The 20,170-nt window shown below is 38.4% G+C and overlaps 1 pseudogene; it reads left to right on the top strand.

Annotated features, from left to right (window-relative positions):
- Positions 1 to 19,370: 19,370 nt before the first annotated feature.
- LOC118930101 (40S ribosomal protein S23-like) lies at positions 19,371 to 19,807 on the top strand (annotated as a pseudogene).
- The last annotated feature ends 363 nt before the right edge of the window (positions 19,808 to 20,170 follow it).

Genomic DNA, 20,170 nt, shown 5'->3' with positions numbered 1-20,170 from the left:
TAATATACAATCACATGAGCAACATTGTGGTTACTAGATTCCCCCCATTAGCAAGTCCCCACCACATACCACATTACAATCACTGTTCATCAGCATAGTAAGATGCAATAGACTCACTACTTGTCTTCTCTGTGCTATCCTGCCTTCTCCATGCCCCCCTCCAATATATGTGTTAATCATAATGCCCCTTAATCCCCTTCTCCTTCCCTTCCCAAACACCCTCCCCAGACCCTATCCCTTTGGTAACTGTTAGTCCATTCTTGGGTTCTGTGAGTCTGCTGCTGTTTTGTTCATTCAGTTTTTGCTTTTTTCTTATACTCCACAGATGAGTCAAATCACTTAGTACTTGTCTTTCTCCGCCTTGCTTATTTCACTGAGTATAATACCCTCTAGCTCCATCCATGTTGTTGCAAATAGTAGGATTTGTTTTCTTATGGCTATAATTCTTATTGATTTGAACTGAAGCTGAATTATTGAATTGAATTGAAGAAAACTTCATGTATTCACTCAACAAATGTATAAGTTGAGCTATATACTGGGTCTATACTGGTGAATCAGACAGGATTTCTGCCTTCACAAAACTTAAAGTCTAATTTTCAAAAACATGATAACTTTTAGTCTAAAACCTAATTTCTTTTAAAAATATGTACATATACGAAACAAGTAGAGAAAAATTGCCAGTGGACTCAAATGCTTGATCACTGGTAGAGCTCTAGGCTACACATGGAGCAGAGCTGCGTCTCCAAACACCAGAGCTAAGAGGCATAACTGGATAGGTTTTGGTCAAGTAAGAATTTTCTACATGGAAGATGGTTTAGATACAATCAAATCCAAATTCTTAACTTTTAGGTGAGGAATCCAAGTCTCAGGAAGAACAGTGAGTGCTACTTAGAAACAGAGGGACACCCAGGCTCTTTCCAATCCAAGCAAACCATTCTGCCTGGTGTGGTTAAGACCCGATGTAAGAGTACATTCCAACCTTCCATGATGAGGCTGTATTCCATTTTGTGGAAAACTGCAAGGAGAGAACACCACTGCGGGAGCCATCAATAGTATGCCAAGAGTTTAAGGCGATGAACTCCAGGGTCTGACTGCTGCCAGTAAAATCCCTACTCTGCTACTTACTGTCTGTGTGAGCAGGGCAAGTAACCTTAACTTTCCTGGGCTCGGTTCCTTCATCTGTAAAATGGGAATGATAATGGTACCCATTTTATGGTGTCATCTTGAGAGTAAAAATGTTGATACACACAGTAGTGTGATGGTAAATATTTAACAATCTGCCTAAGGGGTAAGGGTGCTTTGTAGCACGTGCCAATTTCCTACCATGGCCAATTTCAAGCCACCAAAGTGAGGTCAGTCAGCTAACAGAATTCTTGACACTTTTACAACCAGCTCTCTCAAGCTGGTACATGGCACAACACTGCATGGAAAGCATTTACAAAAGTGCTGGCACTTGGTTGTTTAGATATAGATAGATATGGATATTAGTATGTATATTAATATATGTGACAGCATTTTCTATGACTTGGGAATGTTCAAATACACTATAATTTTCAGAATAACTAAATTTGTAGAGGTTCCTAAGGGTGTCCTCTTCTCCAGAGGGCCCAAAAGAACATACCACTATCTAGGACAGTTTGTTTGCTACGCAAATGCAGCTTCATGACAGATTCCTCCAATGTCTCTGCCCTTTCTAATTAGATTGCCACCCTCAATCCCCTCCTGGACAGAGCCATTGTAAATGTATGGATGACTCCTATTTGAATGACATTATTAATGATATATGATTTATAATTTCATGACAATTGAGTGTATTCCATGTGCTTTATTTGCAATGCCTCAAGTAATCTTTACAGCAACCATATTGGGTAATATTTTCAAGTGAGGAAACCGAGTCTCAGAAAAGATTCATAACTTTCCAAAGAGTATACATCTAGTATATAATATAACATATACTTGAACCTGGTCTTCTGATGCTGAATCCTATGCTCACTCCACTATCACACATTATGCCATAATTAGAAGAGGTTGGTTTTTTTCAATTCCATGTAAAAATTTGAATTAAACAACTTACATAATACTATTTTAACAATAACTATCTATACTACATACTAGAGCTACTATATACTGAACCATGTTTGTATTATTTAATTTTATATGTAAAGTCTATAGTGAACTATAGCTGGATATTCATAAACAGTGAGAAAACCCAAACTAGTATATACTTTCTAGGGAGTTACCCATGATTCTAAAGTCAGGAAGACTTATACTCTGATTCCTCTACTTTAAATTTACTTTTGCAATAATGGAATTATTAAAATTAGCTTAATTTCTGACTTTGAAGATATAAACACAATATTAATTCTGTAACTTGAAAATTTTGGAAAAATATTCCTTTAGAAGTATTGCAAGACAAGGCAGTGTGGGGAAGGGAGGGCTGGGGAGACTGGAGAAAAATAACACTGAATAGTTTAGGGACTGTGTGAACCAATAAACAGGTTCATCTGTTAACTGCAGTAGTCTAGAGAGTGAAAACATGTATGATTTAGATCAATACAATCATCTGCTTTCAAACAAACTGACAGTATGCCTACAGCCACACAGAAATATGACACCCATATTTTATTCATACCAAGATGCATTTATACATACTCAGTGGCATAACCTGAAACATGATCTGTCTACTCCTGCTCTCTGAGACCTCATTCTACTAACTCTCCTGGCCTGTTTGCCTTAAGCTTATTCCTGGAACATACCAAACTGGTCCTGCCTTTGACCATTCTCATTTCTTTAACATCTGCCTAAAGTGCTCTTCCCCTAGATTGTGCGCTCCCTCCTTCACACACTTCATACCTCTGCTTGGCTGTCACTCACCAGAGAGGTCTTCTGCCACCACCAAGCATAAAATAGCCATCCACACACCCCTGCAACCTGTGTGCACCCACACCTATCTTGTTTTATGTTTTCCATAGCCCTTATCACTAGCTGATGTTTTACTTATTTAACTATTTTTTTAATTGAGATAAAATACATAACCTGAAATTTACTTTTTAACCATTCTTCAATATATAGTTCCATAGTGTAAAGCACAATCACATTGTTGTGTCACCAAGTCCAGAACCCTTTTCGTCTTCCCAAACTGAAACTTTATATCCATTAAACAACAATCCCTCCCCTCTCTTCGGCCCCTGGCAAACCACCATTCTACTTTCTGTCTCCACAAATTTGACTACTCTAGGCACCTTCTGTAAGTGGAATCATAGTATTTGTCCTTTTGTGATTTATTTTGGTTAATATAATGTCTTCAAGTTTGGTTCATATTATTACAGCTCATGTCAGAATTTTCCTCCTGTTTAAGGCTAAACAATATTTCATTGTATGTACATACCGTATTTTTTTAATCCACTATTCAGTTGATGGACAGTTGGGTTGCTTTCACTTTTTGGCTATGCTTTTATAAACATGGGTGTACAAATATCTGTTCAAGTACTTGCTTTCAAGTCTTCTGGTTATATATCTAGAAGTGGAATTACTGGATCATATATAACATGGTAATTCTATCATTAATTTTTTTAGGAACTGCCATAATGTTTTCCATAGCAGCTGTACCATTTTACATTCCCACAAGCAGTACACAAAGTTTCAATTTCTCCATGTCCTTGCCAACATTTATTATTTTCTGCTTTTTTATAGTAGCCATCATAATGGGTGTGAGGTGGCATATATTTATTTTAATCTTTATTTTCTATCTTTCCTACCTACCAGAATGTAAGCTCTATGAGAGCAGGGGTTTCATTTTTGTCACTGTTATATTCCCACATCCTGTAGCACTGTCTGACACATATTAGGTATCTCAAAAGTACTTGTTGAATGAACTAATGATGCCACATTGTGAATATTTATTTTATCTTAGCATAACTTTTAAATTGAAAAGATAACAGTTATTATAGGAATTATTATACAGACCATCTTTAAGAGATTCCCTCAGAAGTTTGAGTGTAAAATTGAGACTCTTGTTTCTATTGATGATATTTAAAATTTAAACACAGATTTATTTCAGCAAAATAACATTAATAGAAGAATAAATGCTTTCAAAACACATTCCCAGCAATTGCCAAGGATCATATTCGTCTGTGCCCATGATCTTATCTAAATTGTGTCCTTTGGTGTTAGGCTCTAAAGGAATGCTCTTAAATGATAATGCTTTTGAGCACCTTGGCAACATTAACCACAAAGTTTACATCAAGCCCTTGAAGAGAAAACTAAATAGAAAAAGAACTTAAAAACTCCTTTTCTTTCGCTGAACTAGATAAACTGAACATAAGTTTCAGTCTTTACCTAACAGTGGTAAATATTCAGCAAATTAACTGCAGATTCATGAGATCTAAAATTCAATTGAGTTCCAGCTAGATATTGTTGGTTGAGTACTTAACACCTTTCTCTAAGATTACCCAAACATTTTGTTTAGATGACAATGTACCCAAACCCAACACATGGCATTCTGTTCTTTATTCCCAGGAATTTTTATGAGGGTAGGCACATGACCCAGTTCTAACAATGAAATGAGAGGCTTTTTACAAAATGGCTTCCAGAAAAGGCTTTCCTCCCTGATTAAAAAAGAGTTGCTACCAGAGAAAGACGTGGGCACCACCATGTGACATCCTCCCCCAACCTTGCTTTCTGGACAACATTACATGAAGACATGATACTTGGGACCCTGGCAGCCCTCTTCTGACCAAGAAGGATGACTTAGCTAACACCTGAGGACTGCAAAGCGGAAGGATCAAAGAAGCATCAGACACTGGTAACATTATTGAGCCAGCCACTGAACCAACAATCCCAGGACTAAGAACTTATGGCCTCCATGTTAGGTAAAGAGTGGATTTCTTGACGACTGAAGGCACAATTAGTTGAAATGCCTTAAATGATGTGTGTATACGTGTGTGTTTTAGGTGGATTCTTGCATTAAACAGCTATGATTCTCAGCCACCACTTCACCACTTGCAGAGAGAGAAAGACTATTTGGTGGTCTGAACTTATACACGGTGAAGGCCGGAAGTAAGGAGGAGTTAAAAGAAGGCCGAAGCCCAAACACAAGACAAACTGCAGCTCTGCTTTAGACATCTGCGGTCGCTGTCCCTGCTGGCCTTGAAGCAATTTAGAGCATACCAAATGGTGGTGCCTGGTTAGAAATCACTCTAGTAACATGTCCACAGGGTCAGGAACCTGTGGACGTAAAAGTTTAAAAAAGAACAAAACTTTTAATAAAACCAAACCTTTTATGAGATTACATTTTTTTCTATTAAATTTGAGGATAACAAATGAAATCCAGTAAGAATGAATGCAAGATGTGCAAATTCCCTTTCCGATGCTTTCTATTACTTCTCTTCTAGGAGAAACTCACATTTAGAGATCACTCCAAATGCATGAGTTTAGATTAGTGTGATCCCAGGTGCTGCTCCTACTCAAACAGTGTCTTTTCTACTGATGCTCACAATGCCACTTACAATCACACCTGCATATGAGTTGTTAACCAGACACAAAAAATCCCAACACCTTCATTTCAAGACTCACAATTTCATTTTGACTTGACTCTTTGAAAAAAAGCAATAGCTTTAGAATCATTTCCCCAACTTTCCACTTCTCCCACATTTCAATTTGAAGACTCACAGGCTTTTTCCAGGAGTCACAGGGGACACTGCCTTCCTCAGGGCAGTCAAACTTCAGGTCTGATCCAGGATGATAATAATCGTCATCACAGTGGCAAACCCAGTTCTAAGAAGCACAAAGAAATTCTCCATTTCCTGTCCTACCGTTTCCTCAGTGTCCTCCCTCACATCTTAGCTTTCCTGAACCCACCCTCTAGAGTGGCCTAGGAGCATGGGCTTTTAACTTAAGGACTCAGGGACTCTATTTTCTCTTTATCACAAAGAGAGAAGAGGAGCCCATAAAGGCTGGTGGGATGGCTGGCAGGGGGATGGGGGAATGGATTTTCCTAAACACCAAGGTAATCTGATAGTTCTTTTTAGAAAAACAACAAATAGGCAAACCTTCTGAATCATGGACCCATTATATGCTTCATGCTTCTCTAACAGTCACAGCTCAATTTAAATTCTTTTTCAGTACATTTGCCAACACAATCTCTAGACAACAGATATTTGAGTTATCCATTACACAGTAAAATGCTTTGAAATATCTTAATATCTTAATTATTAAAAGTACATTATAAAGCCAAACCCTATTATTTCCTTTCTATCTAGTCCACATATGTGAGACTTTTTGTAGGAGGTGAGCAAATAATGAGATCCTTTTAGATAAGTTATATTTGAAGGACCCACAAGATAAGACAAAAAGGTTTACGGAAGTCAGATTAAAATATTAAATCAAGAGGGGTTGGCACTAAGATAGGATGGAAGAAACGTCAGCATATGGGTGACCATGGAGGCTACAGAACTGGGTGATTGGTCTGGGAAGTAGTATAAATATATAAAAGAAGAAAATCAAAGATAAAAAGCAGAACTCTGAGAGATACTAATATCTAAATAACAAGTTGAGGAGGAGGAAGTGAAGAGAAGAATGATAAAGAACCGCCTGGGAAAACACTAGGAGGAAATCCATGAATGGCTCATGATAATAAACAAGGCTTTTTATGATCTGACGCCTGACTTGACTCACCAGTCTCACCCTTTGTGACCTTCCCCAAGCTCTGCTCCAGCCATTCAGAACTGATGATAACTTCCTAAAGTGCAATATGCTTTTTACTTCTATGCCTTCGCACCTTTTATTTCCTCTGCTAGAATTTCTTCCCTATTTTAGTCATGTAGTACTTACTCGACTTCAGGCACGAGCTTCTCTTTGCTAAATACCCCAAACAAATGGCCCCACTATATTGGCTCCTACCTCCATTTCCAAAACCACCACATTCTGCTTAGTTTGTTTTACCACTATCCCATAAGTTCCTTAAGTACTGAGTGTTTTCACCTCTGTATTTCCAGGCCCTACATGGCACCAGGCATGAGGATGTGATATTAATACGCTCTGTTTTAAGGACACAAGTTCTGATGCCTAACATTTATGGGTATGAATCCCTTATGCTGCCATTTACTGTTATTCTTAAATTTACAAGCTCACTCAAGTTAAGCAGTATCGTAAGATCATGCATCTAGTATTTTCCTTCATGTTCATGATTATCAGCCATTACAAGAGGCAGCAAACTGGTTATACACCAGGTTAAACCCAGTTCCAGAAAGGGTTTATTTGACTTGCCTGATCCCAAAATGAACTAAGGTGACATAACCTTAGGATATTAAAGCAATGATAAGACATCAACAGAAAAACTGAGTATTCATAAAACCTGTGAGAAGACTTCTTTTAGTTTTATAAGCCTATCCTTTAGGCCAGTCAGAAAAAAGGTCAGACAAACCCAATTGATATTAGATCATATGATGAAGAAAAATGATGTGCTCCTTCTACACTTGTCACTGTAAGAGCTGCATAAAGGTTAATGGGTTTGAAAAATTGAATTTCCAGGAGTCTGGTTTTAATACCAAGTGGCTGGCAAGCTACCATCCATTATACAGGAGAACTGTTGAGATAAATAACTTGCATATAAGAGAGTGTGGAAGATTCAAGGAGATTCATTATCACTTTAGTCTACATGACATAAAACAATTAAGAGAACAAAACTGTGTTTAGACCTGCTCAGGTAAAACAAAAGTATGTTTGTTTAATTTTATTCAAAGAAAAAATAAATTCTAGATGTAGCACTTAACAGTGCCTCAGACCTTGATATTTCCTCTAATACCTAAGCTGTGAGAACCACATCTTCGGCTTCTTGTTGAGCTTCCATCCCCAGAGGTTCTGCTTCTGGTCATGTGTGACACAGGAAGTTCCATCAGTCTGTATTTCACCCAACGGGTTCTATTTTCAGCCTGAACTCTAATTAAGAAATGACCTAATAAATTGGAACTTAAAATATCCTTTCCATCACCTTCAGCTCGCCAAATGGTGATCATTGCCAAATACACATAATTCAAGACAGAAGACATTGATTAGAAAGATACTATCAGGTTAATAGGTAAGTTTCACAGAGTGAAGTGTCAGAAGCAAAACACTCCATAAAACTGAGTACTCCATATAACATTTAAATGAAGTCATATTAGCATCAAATAAAATTAATATGCAAATAATGATAATGGCCCTAAAACAAGGTAATAATCAACTGCAGCACAGACATTGCTGGGAAAGAATATGGGATTCAAAAAGTAGTCAAGCTGTATCTGGAAGAAAGGAAATGCAGACAAGACGGAATTCCTAGTGAAGAGGCTCAGGTTTTCCTATCAAAAACCCACTGGGGATAGTATTAATAATTGCAGAGATATGCTTAATTTATTATATCTTTAAAGTCCTAAATTAAAGAACTGAATTAAAGTATTGAATTAAAGAACTTCTTCCAAGCATTGTTATAAAAAGATATCTGGTCTAGTACCTGGATATTAGTTAAGATTCTGGCACTCAAATGAGCCAAACCAGATAAGCAATATCTATTATAAGGCTCATTTTATTCTGAGTATTCTATAAGTTATATTCGCACAAAAGGATCTGAGTAAGAGCTATGATTTTAAATCTATTATTGCTCAGCCTTTGAAATAAATTATTCTTTCAACTAAAATTCCTCCATGCAGCAACAACTCCAGAGTTTCTATTTAGGAGGGACATAAGGGAGGCAATCTGATTGGAAGACAGGGAGAGGCTAAGGGAACATGGCATAAGGCTATTTGTGAAGAAAATAAACATACTGTTTTTCTTGGATTTTATGTTACAGAATTGATGAAAATAGCCATGTTTCCTAGTTACTTTTATTCACATTTTAGTTAAGATTGTGAAAATATGGCTTATCCATGACTAGGTGATGATGACGAAGATTTTATTTGAAGGTAGCTTTTATGTAGGGATGAGAGTGAAGTGGACAATAGAGCCAAGTTCCAGCAGGGATATTCACTTTCTACAAAATAAAGACCTAACTCCAGTAAATTGAAGACTTTCCTTGATGTTATACCAATTATCTTTCCAATTTTATCTTCTACTAGTCACTCCTTGTTTCTTACTCTGTAGCCAACTGGGACTGATTACTAACCATTCTTCTACTCTCCAATAAGTTCCCATTTCTGTGTCTCTTCATGCTGTTCATTCTGGATCTGAAATTTTTTTATTCAATCTCTACCTGTCAAAATTAAGTCCATTCCTTCGTGCCTCATATCAAATTTACCGAGTATCATAATTCTTCCAAGTGGTAAAGATACCTCAAGACAAATGCTGGGCATAGAAGCTACAGGGCATAAATATGCAAAGAAATAAAAAGCTAACCATTTCAAACAATAAGGCTTCTCTCTCACTTACCAACTTTACATTTCCCTGTATGGCCCCGGAAGATGACTGGTTAGCCAGAGATGGGTAACATTCCTCAAGGGAGGAACAACCTAAGACAGGCACAGTCGCAGGGGGGCCATCAGGTGAGAAATTGGGGATCAACAGAGGTGAGGCTTAGAATCTCACCCCCCCTGTTCTGAGAGAAATCTTCTGCATACGTGGATGTTTTATTGCCCTTGTCTAGCTTGGATTAACACATAGTCTACAGGCACATACCTGATCATCTACATTTGCTCTCTTACAACACTAAACTATGTTTTCTACCTTTATCTTGTATCTACCTACCACTTCAGCATTTTATTAAAAATAATAATAATAGAGAAATGTGGTATCCACATATAAATCAAGTATAAAAACCAAATGAGTATTCATATTTGAACTGACTGTTTATAGTTCATAATGCATGAGCAAAACCGAAAGTTTCTGTGATGACTGCCCTTGTACTGTTCACTATGTAACTTATTCATTATGTAAGAATTTGTTCTCCATGTAAGAACTTGTTTGTTATGCCTCAGAAGATTGGAGACTGACGAAAGTTAGGCTTGGGGTGGATGAATGATTGTGCATTGAGCATTGACTCCCCTATTCAGAATTTTATTGTCGTTAACAACCAATTGATCAATAAATATGAGAGATGCCCTCACAAAAAAAAAAAAAAAAAAAGGACAGACTTCCAATGGTAAAATAAATAAGTAACTGGGATGTAATGTATAGCATAAGGAATATAGTCAAGATATTGTAACAGCTTGGTAGGGTGATAGCTGGAATCTAGAATTATGTATATAAATGTTTTATCACTGTGTTGTACACTTGAAACTAATGTAAGGTAATACTGTGCGTCAACTACCCTTCAATAAAAAATAATTATCTAAAAAAAAAATAAAGAGGAAGGAAGAAAATTAAAAAAAAAAAATCAAATGAGTATTCATATTTGAACTGACTCTTTATAGTTCATAATGCATGAGCAAAACCGAAGGTTTCTGTGATGGCTGCCCTTGTACTGTTCACCATGTAAGAACTTATTCACTATGTAAGAATTTGTTCTCCATGTAAGAACTTGTTTGTTATGCCTCAGAAGATTGGAGACTGACGAAAATTAGGCTTGGGGTGGTTTAATGATTGTGCATTGGGCATTGACTCCCCTATACAGAATTTTATTGTTGTTAACAACCATTTGATCAATAAATATGAGAGATGCCCTCACAAAAAAAAAAAGTACACACTTCCAATGGTAAAATAATAAGTAACTGGGGTGTAATGAATATAGTCAAGATATTGTAACAGCTTGGTATGGTGATAGCTGGTACCTAGAATTGTCATGTATATAAATGTTGAATCACTATGTTGTACACCTGAAACTAATGTAATGTAATACTGTGTGTCAACTACCCTTCAATAAAAAATAATTATCTACAAAAAGAAAAAAAAAAAAAAAAAAATTAAGTCCATTCTTCAATATCTAATTCAAATTTCAACTGCTTCAGTAAACCTAATATAATTTCCTTCAACTAAAATAAATTTCTTTTATCTGTCCTTCCAAGGTATTTTCTACCCTATTATTGTTCCTACCATATTCTATCTGTAGTGTGGTAAGTTGTGTACACTGCTTGATTTCATCTTCAGCAGGATTGTAAGATTCCTTAGAGCAGGGAGAGAGCTAATGTCCTTTTTAGGAGGAATATTCCAAATGAACCATAACTTATTTTATATAATCATGGTTTATCTTTAAAATCTGAGGAGTCTCTTATAATAACCACCAATGGGTATTCTGGGCAACACCTGAAATTTTAAATTTGCTGTCTTATTTTAAGAGCTGTCTTTTATAATATTCATGAAAATGTAAAAGAAGGTTACCTTATATCTTCCATCAAATGATAGTTAAAATTGAAAATGTGGTTTTTGATTCCTACCTTGTCGTTTGAAATGTAATAAGGTTCCATTGGAGAGAAAATAGTTATTAACTAGGGCCTTGTTCAGGCTGCCATTCATTTGCCAAGTAATCTTGAGCAAATTATCTATACTCTTGGTGCATCCACTTAACTAATCTGTAATCTAAATTATTGGTTACCTGCTTTCCAAGCTGTTATCAGTATTAGTCATTAAGTGATTGTCAAGAATTATAATGAAGGAGGGAATTTGAAAAGTGAACAAAAGTTGCTTAATAACACTCTAGAGTTGAGTAATCTGAAGTGATCTAAGGAAAGGACTTACGAGCAATTAAAAATCAGGGAAAATGCAAAGGTACAGTATTTGCATACAGTGATTTATGAAGATTTAAGCAGGAAAATATTCCCCCAGAAATACTTATTAACTAGTTCCTGTCACATCTGTGTTACCTCCAAATCCAATGGCAAAAATAATGTGCTGAGGATACTAGCTTACTTTATAGCAGGTCACATTTCCAAAGGTGGCCAATATCCCATCCCACACACTATGCTTACAATGTAGTACTGATGCTCAGCCTTCCCACACAGTTGCGGGTTCACTGTCTCTCCCCTTGAATCTGGGTGAACCCGTGACTGCCTTGACCAACAGAGTAGGGCAAAAGTGACCATAGGTGATTTCCAAGGCTAGGTCATAGAGACATCATTTTCTTCTGCATGATTTCTTGGGACTCTTACTCTTTGAATCCAGTCACCACGCTATGAGGAAGACAAGTATACAAATGGAGAGGGCTCACCATAGGTCCAGCCAACACCACCAGCCATCATTAGACACCGTATGCAAGTGAACAAATCTCAGATGATTCTGCCCCAGCCATAAGGTCACCTACAGCCTTTCAGTGACCCCAGCTGCTTCCCAATGACCTCAACAAGCTCTGCTCAAATCACAGATTAATGAGCAAAACACATAATTATTGTTCTTTGAAACCACTGTTTGCAGTGGTTTGTTATGCAGCAATAAATAACTGAAACTTTATATATCCTAGCAATAAAAGCTGTTTACAGACTATTGAACTCAAGTCTGTATGTGTAACTAGAAACAGATAATTAGCCCAATATACCATCTACCCATAAAATAACTCTTTATAAAAACATGAAGTGATAATCTTCTCCAAAAGATGTAGTGAATGAAGCTTGACGTCCCTATTTATTTCTCATCTCATTGTCCATGTTCAACATAGCTGATTTAGAAACTGTTTTCTTAAAGCCTCCATAAATTCTCTGTGTTCATCAAGTAGGGTACACAGTGTGACGTATTATCTTGCCTTTTTTCCATTTGTTTTCTTGATATAATTTTATTGAATGCATCTCACTTTTACAAACAGCGTCCCTACCAGACATGAGGATTTGCCTTGTACTTTCATATGATGTTTAGATTGGAAACTATGTAAATAACATTTTAAGAAACAGAGCCAATAAGCATATTAGTATCATAAGATTTTCTAAAAATTACATGATACATACTTTTTTTTTAATCTTAACATCACAGTTTTTAATCGAGAGGTGTTAAGTCCAGAAATCAATTCCTACCAATATGTCAATACATTTTCTACAATGATGCAAGGGCATTTTAATAAACAAAGTACATATGATAGATAAAGTTTCAACAAATGGTGCTAGAACAACCAGATATCCATATGCCAAAAAAAAAAAAACAAAAAGAACCTTGATCTATATATCACAAAAATCAACTCAAAATGGATGACAGGTTTAACTTAAATGGAAAATGTTACAACTATACTACTTTTAAAAGCAAACGTGGGAGAAAATCTTTGTGAGTTTGGATTAAGGAAAGAGTTCTTAGATCAAATGGAGGCACAAACCATGGAAGAAAAAAAGTGATAGCTGCATTCAAAGTTAAAAATCTTTGCTCTAGGAAAAACACTACAAAGAGAATGAAAGATAAGAAATAGGCTAGGAGAAAATATTTTCAAATCACCTTTCTAACAAAGAACTTGCATCCAGAATATATAAATACTTCCCTAAACTCAACAGTAAGAAAACAACAACCCACTTTGAAAGATGGGCAGAATGTTTGAATACTTCAACAAAGAAAATGTAAAGATGACAAATAAGCTCATGAAAAGTGTGCAGGACCATTAGTAATTAGAGAAATGGATGGATATTAAAGGCATTATGCTGAATGAAAAAAAGTCTATTTCAAAAAGCTGTATTGTGGATTATTCCATTTATATGGCATTCTGAAAAAAAAGGCAAAAATGTAGGAAACTCAGCAGTTGCCAGGGTCTGAAGGTGAAAGAATGTGTTTCATAAGGGAATGAGCCTTATGGGGACGCCTCAGAGAAGTGGAACTATTTTTCACCTAGACTGTGGTGGTGGATGCACGACTCTTAAGTATTTATCAAAACCCATTAAACTGTATACATTTTTTAATCTAATTTTTTACTTTAAATCTAAACCAATCACATCAGTGAATGCATTGCTATATTCATTTATTGCCTTTTTCCCCATCCCTTCACTGTCTAAAGGAAATTATCCTCTTCCATAACTCAAATACTTTCATAACATGAAAATTAAAAATATAACTTACCTTGACAAGCAAAACAAAGAATGCAATTAACATTAGAAGATACTGAAAAACTTGAAAATGTAAGCCTATTATTGATTTATATATTTATGCCTGCTCCAGAAGACTCTTCATTAACCCAACTCATTCTTAGAATTACATTTCTCAGGATCTCATGGAAACAGCAGGACAAATTGAAGAGATGTCAGGGGAAGCAGAAACTAAATGAAAGCTTTAGTCTCTCCTCTCAGCAACCATGATGCTGGATAAATATGGAAGTGAAAATGAATTCAATTTATTTTATTTGATGAATTGGAGTAATGAAAATAATTTTAACTCTGTTGTAGATCCTATAATTAATTTCAAAGTAACCTAAAGGAGAATTCCATGAAAATGGTTATAGATAGCTCCAAGTAGCAAAGGGGGCTAAAAGAAGCTCCCTCAATAGTCACAATGTCTGAAAACTACAAGAAGAGAATAAATAATAGTGATTGTGAAATAAGGCATCATTAAGACCAAGTTTTAAATCCCTGAGTTATAGCTTACTAGCTATGACCTTGAGTATGTAGCTTTGTTTCTCTAAACCCACACTTCTCATTGGAAAATAGGCATAACATCTCCTTCATAGGGCTGTTGTGAAAACTGTACCTAGTTTGGCATCATGCCTGGCTCACTGTAAACATTTCATTATCACTATATGAGAGGTCTCTTAAGTTTCTACAGCAAAAAAAGAACACTAGTTTCCTGCCTGCTATAAAAGCAATGACACCAATACTCACAGATCTCAGGGAAAGATTTATCATGAAATGAGAAAAAGACATGAAATTTTACTGGTATCAATTGTAAAAGATGTCTTACAGTTCTCCAGTTGTGAGAGCAATCCATGCTTTGAGAACTCCCATCAGAGCTTAACAGAAAGAAGTTAAGGCCCAGAAAAATGCTGGCAAACGTCTTAACTTCAAGTTCTCATTACTCATTTAATTAAGTGACTTAAATTCTCTGGAAATGGCCATAGGAATTATATGGGTCTCTTGATGTAGATAATATATGTAAAAAAACTATTTTAAAACTTAGGTGCAAAGCTACCATTTCTTAATATTTTCTTTTACAAAGTCAGAAAATGAATGAAGAACAAAACTGGGATGAAGTCCAGGAAATTTGTCTTTCTAGTTTGGTAACTAATTTGACTTAGGTGTTTAAAAAAGTAGGTGAAACATCTGTACCACAGTTATCTTGTATATAAAATAAAGATAATCCTTTTCTTAGAAGAGGAAAAACAAAAACTTTATCTTAGGACAGTAAGAACACATAGTATATCGATAAATTTTTCTCTCCCTTAACATAACAAAATGAAGTTGAAGGTCATTTTTCCTTGACCCTCTCATTTCTGGAAACCTAGACTTTTTAAGTGCACTATGTGAAGGTACTGGACCATTTTAGCTGTTTCATGCCATCCCAGTATTTTCCAAAGCTTAAAATAAAAAATCTTTGCCCAAAAGATCAAGTTGTAAAATAATGTATGTAGTTTCTGATATGAAATTCTAATAATGCTAAATAACTAAAAGACAATGGAAATATATCAAATGTATGCAAACATGAATTAATACAATGACTTTTTAGGTATCTGTAAATTTAAGTATTATTTCGGCTCATTATTAGAGGAATGATCAAAAAGCTGAGAAATTAATATTTAAAATAATGTGGAAAGTACTCTATAAGCAATTCAAATTTCAAATACTTTAATTTTTGTCTTCATTAAGAATACCTATACCTGCTAATTAATAAGATTTTGTCCTCTTCATTTCTTTTCTTTAGGGCATAAAACATTACTTTTTGCTGCATAAATAAATGTTAGTTGAATAACTGAAGCTTCTCATAACGTATTTTCTTTGAAAGTAGCAGTTGATCATACTAATTTACCAGTTATATTTATAGTCACCAAAGCCTTTTTAAAAATATTTTTATTTCTAAATTTCTATTACATAATTAAAATTATGACTAATATATTTATCTGTTGCTAAAATCTATGTGATGTCTTTAATTAAAATCACTCTTTTCAACTTGTGTGAAATTCTACTTTTTCTCTCTACCATGGTTTAGAAAAAGGAAAGCAATTCACATTTTCATTCAATTCTGACTCAATTCAGAATTGATTTGAAAAAGAATTATTAAAGAACAAGGAGAAACATGTGTGGAAAACAGTGACACAGTTAAAATATACTGGGACTGGGCCCTGAAATATTTCACTGCTTCCCAGGAAAACACTGTTATCCCTTCTATTTTTTAAATTTCTAATTTGTCCAAAATCACTTGCAGGCAAATGGTGATGCTGCAGGCTGAGGCTGTCAGTTCTTCTGTCCCACCTGGCTGGATGAATCAGGTAGACTGGTATGACTAATGATTCCAGCAACCTATTTCTACATCCTATGCAAATTAATGCACCAATCCTAAAAGAGTGCTTCTGTAAGGTCATATAAATGAAAGTCTGAACAGAGGACACCAATTATTTGAATGCTGCAACAGTATGTCATTTACACAGTTTGTAATTATGACGTCCTGAGTATCTACTCCATAAAATAACGATGACCTTTCATGCAAATTTTTTCTAGTAACTAATTTCACAATACTGTTTTAAATCAAAAGAAGTATTCTGAATATAGAATGATATTTCAGAGATTTTAATGAGTGCATACATTCTACTTAAATTAACATATTTTACTTCAATGCTTATATAAATATACATACATATATACATCAATATTTAGCCAAATAGATATTAAAATTATCTTTGCAGAGGATGTGATTTCTCTTACACTGCGAATAGCTATAATTTCATTTTTATTCTTAAATGCATAACTATCCCCAATATAGATTTAATGATGCCTGCCACAACAACTCTTCAAGGAAAAAAAAAGGTCCGAGTACAATTAAAAAAGCACTGTCATAAAATTAGAGTCCTGGATCCTATAAGGACTTAAAACCCTAACAATTTCTTTGGGACACAGAGTGCATTTAAGAAAAAAAAAAGTACACATAAATTTTGTCATTGCATAAAAATGCACATAAGCAAAGGTTGTCACTAAAATACTACTACTTCTACATATAATTCAAATGTGGCAAATACCTTAAGTGTTAACCAAATTTTACTGTCATGTTTTCATAGATCCTGAAGCCTCTGGTGTTCAAAATTTCCACATTGCCCTAAAAGACCATACTGTTGGGCATTATCTTCCTACTCAGATAGTCTCCATCAACCAAATTTATCCACTTTCTCAATGGGAATCTAATTCTCCTTGGTAAAGACGTTGCCAACGGGTTCTATTCTCACACCCATACACTCCCCTGAACACAGCAAGCTGACACTTGCATTACTACTGCGATAACCTACAAGTGCTAGGGCTGTAGCTCCTGGCAATGGTAGCAGAAAATGAAAAAAACAAAAAAAACTCTTTCAGATACCAAATCACAGATCACAACCTGATGGGGTACTCCCTTGTTGTAATATTACCATACAAACAGAAAACAGGGCTTATTCAAACGGCCAAAGAAATGTGCATCCTCCCCACCCCACGGTCGCTCTTGCAGTGTCGGGCAAAGCGGTCTGCATGTGTGCAGACATGCAGAGAGCAGGAACACACGCTTTCTAGTACTACATGTCTAATACAGGGATCTGTCTCAAAGTTGAGAACTGGCAAGTAACCTCTAGACAAGATTCCTTCTCTCATATGGATGGGAAGTGAAGTTTCCAGCAGTCCCTTTCAAGGTCCTCGGGGGGTCTGGGTTGGGGTGCGGCTCCCTTCCTATGGCACCATAGGTGTCTTCTAATGGTGTAGCGCTGCAGTGGGTCATGTGACAGCTGGGCGTGTGCCTCCGTGCTAGGTGGGGGGAATGAGTTTGTGTGTGGGGGGGGTTGTTTGTGCAGAGGTTGCACGTCTGTTTTTGTAAGACGTTTTTCCAGGGGGGTGTGTATGTGTGTGTCTGTGTGCGAAGTCAGCCTGAGAAATTTAGAGAATGGTCCTGGGCCAGGCGCTGCGGCCAAGCGAGCCTGTGTCAGTCCCACTCCCGGGTCAGCCTCTGCACTGGGGCGAGGGCCCTGTCCTTGCGGGAGGCGAGGACAATGGGGAGAGGCGCCCCTCCCCGCACTCTGGGCACCCACCTGACGAATCCGCGGCGGGTTCGGCGGGGTGGAGGCCCCGCCCTCCGGGGCCGGGGAGGTGGGAGAAGCCATCTTCCTGCGGCTCCGGGTTTCTTCCTCCTGTCACGCCCGGGTCTCCTGGGTCTCCCGCGTCCGCGGCGACTCCTCAGCGCCGGGCCGGCGGCGCGCGGCCCCACAGGGGCGGGAGCCTCCGCAGCCGCCGCGCCCGCGGCCCCGCCCGGGTGCCGGCGCCGCGGAGCGCACTGGGCGGTTGCGGCTCTGCGCGCTCGCGCCGAGTTCTGGCCGCAGCCCCGCGCCCCTTCCCGCGCCCACCTACCTCGCGGCGGCGAGAGTCGGGGTCATGGCGGGCTGGGGTCGGGGGTGCGCGAGGCCGAGGGGCTGGGCCGGCGGTCGCCCGTTAGCAGCGCCGCGCCCCGCGCTGTCCGAGTGCGCCAGCGGCGGGACTCTTCTAGCGGCGCCCGGAGGAAGGAGGCTGCTGCCTTCGCTGCTGCTGCTGTCGCCCGGAGAGCGATGAGCTCATGGACAGCTCCCAGAAATATGTCTATATGCACCACTGCCTGTCGGCGTTCGCGAGGTGGGTGGGGATAAGGAGGCTCCTGCGGCGCTCCCGCACCCCCGGCAGACTCCCGCGGGAGGCCCGGCCGCCGGGCACCGCCAGCTCCCCCCGGGCCCTCGCCACGCTCACTCGGCGGGTTCCATTCATACCTTACACACATTTCCTTCCGTACTCATCCTCCCCCTTCGCGCTGTAATGGGCACCCACCACTAGCCTCCGCATTCTTTGTTCTGCCAACCACTCCCTATCGATAAGGGAGTAATTGATGGAGTGAACGCCGTGTGAAATGCCACCGCCACTTCAACCCACTGTCAGATGTGGGCTAGTGAATGAAGTGCCTGAAGCAATGTGTCTTTTACCATTTGGGCGCTTCCCGCTCCTCGGTGATCCAACATCCCCCTTCCCACCTTAGCTAAGAGAAGGCATCTTCCCGTGCCTGCGAGGTAGTGGCAGCCCCACCCTCACTCAGCAGTTGCCCAGTGAAAAACGTAAAAGACAGGACCAAGTTTTGCAGACCCCAGTCAACGGAGAACCTGCAGCAGGAGTTCCCACAGGGGCAGCCTTGTCTGCATCACTGTTTCTCAGGGATACAGCTAGAGCTGCCATGGACTGAGGGCACACCCCCTTCCAAGACCTGATTGCTATCTCCCCTCATTGGCTCAGCTGCCCCACTAAGGTGGGAATTATGGCTTTTATAGGTAAGACGATGACCCTCAAGAAATTAATTGTTTCTCTTTTGCTCAGGCTGGCACTGGCAGGATGGGCAAGTGTTGAGGTCTTCATACTGCCAGGAAGCTCCAGAGCCACCGACGAGATCAGAAGTGGCACCATGCACAGTAGGAGAAGGTCCATTTGGGTGCAGCCCTGAAGGTCAACCCTTCTGGAGGTGCTTCGCATACAAAGGGAATAGTGCTGAGAAAAAGTAGGGGTTGAAGCCAGACAGCCAAATCCTGCCATCAGGAAGTGTGTCAGGGTCCAGTTGATCAAGAACAGCAAAAATAAATCAATAAATAATAAATCACAGCCTTTGTGCCCAGTGATGGTTGCTTGAATTTTATTGAAGTTCTGGTTGCTGGATTTGGTCACAAAGGTCATGCTGTTGGTGACATTCCTGGAGTTCACTTTAGGTTGTCAAAGTAGTCAATGTATTTCTTCTGGCTTTAGACAGAGGCAAGAAGGAGAGACCAAGATCATAAGTTTGGGTGGTGAAAACACAGTAGTGATAAATTGGCATATGTTTAAAAAGAGAGAGAGAAAGAAACTAATTGTTCCCTCTCTTATGTATCAATTTCCCCTTTCTTCCAGCTCTCTGGCTTTCCTTACAAACATACCCCTACCTTTAAAAAACAAACTACCACAGACACCTCCTCCCTCCCTCCCTCCCTCCCTCCCTCCTCTGGCCCCCAGCTAAGTTCCAATTCTCCACACCTCTTTTCAGCAAGATCTACAAAGTTTCAATATCTCTAGCTCCTCCCCTCACATTGTGCATTGAACCCACTATTCAGGCTTTCCTCCACCTAGTCCACCAAACTTTCTCCTGACAAGGTTCCCAATGACCC

This window comes from Manis pentadactyla, chromosome 5 (genome assembly GCF_030020395.1).
Source record: "Manis pentadactyla isolate mManPen7 chromosome 5, mManPen7.hap1, whole genome shotgun sequence".
Classification (NCBI taxonomy): domain Eukaryota; kingdom Metazoa; phylum Chordata; class Mammalia; order Pholidota; family Manidae; genus Manis; species Manis pentadactyla.
Note: the sequence above shows the minus strand (reverse complement) of the source record. Positions and strands in the feature narration are given on the sequence as shown.